The sequence below is a fragment of the Orycteropus afer genome, unplaced genomic scaffold (assembly GCF_000298275.1).
Source record: "Orycteropus afer afer isolate SDZICR_OR568_19922 unplaced genomic scaffold, OryAfe1.0 scaffold00038, whole genome shotgun sequence".
Classification (NCBI taxonomy): domain Eukaryota; kingdom Metazoa; phylum Chordata; class Mammalia; order Tubulidentata; family Orycteropodidae; genus Orycteropus; species Orycteropus afer.
This window is the reverse complement of record NW_006921625.1, coordinates 87,545-91,522: the sequence shown is the minus strand read 5'-3', so window position 1 is coordinate 91,522 and position 3,978 is coordinate 87,545.

The window sequence follows — 3,978 nt, the reverse complement described above, 5'->3', positions numbered from 1 at the left end:
TGGAGTGGGAAGGATCAGCACCCAGTACGAAAGCTTTACTTGGGGTGCAATGTTGTCACTTCTTTCAGGGTTTGGGTCCTTCTTTGGCCATGGGCTCCCATGAGCACATTACTTGGTATTTTCCAAAGTGGGAGTCTTGCAATATCCTGCTATGGAGACTCTCACCCAGACTCTAGTTCTCTGACCCAACTCCCTTAGGTGTGGAGTAGGGTACCTAGTAGTGGTGGCTGCTCACCAAATCTGTGGGTATCCTGGCCCTTGTGTGCCAGAGAGGATGAGACATGTGTAACTCAGTCTCCACTGAGATGACCTGCAGGAAAGAAGAGTATTTCTATTTTCTTCCCATTCATAAAACGTGTCATCATTCCTCACCAGAAAGCTATGCCAGAGCAGGAAAGAATTATCTTTTGTCTTTCGTTTTACAAAGCTTCTTCAACAGTATTTTTATGGGTTTAGTTCCCCTTCAGTCCCCTTTCCTCTATAATTGATCATTTCTCTTATTTACTGCTTGTAGCTTCTGAATGTTGGTCTTCTTCATCTCTTCAGCCCAACTCTCTTCTCTACCCATGGCAACTTCATCTGTGGCCCATCTGCATTTATTATTAACATTTGCCAGTGATGTCCAGTTATTTATAGCTTCAGTCCAAACCTTATCTCTGAGTCCTGGACCCATGGGTGTAACTTCCCAGCAGCATAACTTCTCAGAAATCTTCCAGGGATTTTGTTCAGCAGATCTAAATGCATGACCTTCAGTTCTCCTCAACCTTATCAAACTGCAAGAGTCACAATTAATTAAAAATTCTTGATATTCTTTCCTAGCCTCTGTATCCACACCATCTCCAAATCCTATTATTAAACTTGGGCACCTTCTCATCCAATTCTTCTCCTGTCTCTAATACCTATTCAGAATGCCATAGTGTTCCTGTAAGTTGACATGACCCTTTCTACCTGCCATTCTTACATCTGTTCTTGAGTGTCCAAATTTTTTTTAAGTGAACACCCATGTACCCATTTTCTACATTCTTCCATCAATTTGGTACTATGTTTGTTTTGTTACTCATCTATCCAACCACCTATCCATCTTAATTTTATTTATTAATTTCTTGTGATTTGGGTGAAAGTTTACAGAGAATATTCATTTCCCATTTAACAATTCAAACATATTTTGTTTTATGGCATTGATTTTAATCCCCATAATGTAACAGCTCTCTTCCCACTTCCTCCCTATGGTTACCTTTTCCCTGTGCCCTTCTTTCCTATGCATTCCTGCCTTCTGAACTATCTCCCTGGGAAAATGCTGCCCTTCTGATATCCCATGGTTGACTATTCTAAGGAGTGTACCTACCTGGTATAAATGTTCACTTTATAGGTCTGTCCATTGTCTGGCTGGCAGTCATTGGGAGTGAGTTCAATTCCAGGGCCAAAGGGTGACTACATGCCCTAGTCTTAGGGATTTTATCAGTCTCTATAAGATCAGTAAACCTTGTCTTTTTTATGATTTTGATTTTTGTTGCACTTCTTTCTCATATTCTATCCAGGATCTCCTATTTTTGATCCGTCTCTGAGTGGTTGGTTGACATTTGTTGCCGGGCACCATCTAGTTCTGGTTTCAGGGCCATGTAGGCTGAGGTTCACATTGTCCGCTAGTCCCTTGGACTAATTGTTTCCATGTGTCTTTACTTTTCTTCATTCTTCTTTTCTCCGGACAAGGAGATAACAATTGTTGCATCTTAGATGGCCACTCATAAGCTTTTAAGACCCCAGGTGACTGCTCATCAAAGTAGGATGTAGAACAATGTTTTTGTGTAGTATATTACGCCAATTGAGCTTGATATCCCACATGACCATGGTTCTGAGCCCGTGAGCCCAGCGACTCATTCTCTCAATGTGTTTGGCTGTGGCTAAGAAGTTATCATAGCTTTGCCCCATAGTTGTTGTTCTTTTAGGTGCTGCTAAATTGGCTCTGACTCTTAGCAATCCTATATGCAGCAGAATGAAACACTGCCTGATGGTGTGCCAGCCTCACAATCCTTGCTATACCTGAGCCTATTGTTGCAGCCACTGTGTCAATCCATCTGTTGAGGGTATTCCCCTTTTTTTGCTGACCCTCCACTTCATCAAGCATGACATCCTTCTCCAGGGAATGGTCCCTTCTGACAATGTGACCAAAGTAGGTGAGACAAAGTCTGGCCATTCTTGTTTCCAAGAAGTATTCTGGCTGCACTTCTTCCAGGACAGATTTGTTAGTTCTTCTGGTGATCCATGGTACTTTCAGTATTCTTCACCAGCACCACAACTCAAAAGCATCAACTCTGTTTTGGTCTTCCTTATTCATTGTCCATTGAAATGCTTTGGCTTGGGTTAGATGCACCTTAGCCTTCAAAGGGGAGCTCTGGTAGCATAGTGCCTAAGGCATTTGACTGCTTACCAGAAAGCTAGCAGTTCAAACCCACCAGCTACTCCTTGGAAGGAAGATTGGGCAATCTACTTCCTTAGAGATACTGCCTTGGAAACTCAAAGAGGGGTCACTATGAGTCGAATCGACTCAATAGCAATGAGTTTGGGTTTATTTTTTTGGTTTGGTCTTCAAAGAGACATCTTTGCTCTTCAGCAATTTAAAGAGGTCATTTGCAGCACATTTGCCCAGTGGAATACAACGTCTGAGTTCTTGACTGATGCTTCCATGAGTGTTGATTGTGGATCCAAGTGAAATGAAATCTTTGACAACTTCAATCTTTTCTCCATTTATCATGATGCTACTTAGTGGTCTAGTTGTATTTTCATTTTCTTTATGTTGAAGTGTAATCCATACTGCAGACTGTAGTCTTTAATATTCATCAGTAAGTGTTTCAAGTCCTCTTCACTTTCAGCAAGCAAGGTTGGGTCATCTGCATATTAGTTTGTTAATGAGTCTTCCTCCAATTCTGATGTTGTGTTCTTCTTCATATAGTCCACCTTCTCAGGCCATTTGCTCAGCATACAGGTTGAATGGCTTAGGGGTAGGCCTGTGGACAGCACCCTGTTCAGCTATATGGCTGCAGGGTGAGCTACACATTCCCCAGATGCTGGTTTAACCTCATGAACTTCTTGTTATGCAGTGTGTCCTCCTGGCCCCATTACAGTTCCTGATATCATGTGGCCTTATGGGGGTGAGGACAAAGATTCTCTTCTCTGGCTGCCTCACTCAGGTGAATCGCATCACATGGGTCATTGTGGTCTTCCTTTCTGTAGCTCCTCACCACCATGTTGCCTCCACCCTTTGTACCACAGCCATTGAAACCAGAAGGTTGGTTCTGGCCTTTATTACTGTGCTAAGCCTATGGATGAACCAATTCAGCCTGTACAGGAGCTGGCATGCCCTTCAACATCACGATTTATTTCTTCCATGGGTAGCCCTCTTTTCAAATTGTGGTGTCAGGGCAGAGGTGGGAAATAGTCTGGAAGTTTTTCAATATGTTACTGTTGACTCAATTGAGTTAGCATTTGACCCTATAACCCCTCTCTAGGATTATACTTAAGAAAAATGAATACAAAAACTTGCACACTAATGGTCTTAGTAGATTATTTATAATAGTTAGAAAGATGAAAAAGTCCACTTGATGGATGGATAAAACAAATGTGGTTCATCCATACAATGGAATATTATTTGACCATAAAAAGTAATTAAGTTCAAAAATATGTTATGGGATAGATAAACTTTGAACATATTAGGTTGAGTGAGAGAAGTCAGACACAAAAGATCATGTATTGTATGATTCAATACATGATGTATGAAATCTCCAGAACAGGCAAAACCTTAGACACACAATGTGAACTACTGGTTGCTTAGGTAGGGGATAGAAGGGATGGAAGATGATATCTAAGGGGAGAGGCTTTTTTTGATATTAAAATTAATTCTGGTGATGGTTGTGTAACTTTAAATATGCCTAAAAACTATTGAATTGACTGTACATTTTAGATGAGTCAGTTGGACGATGT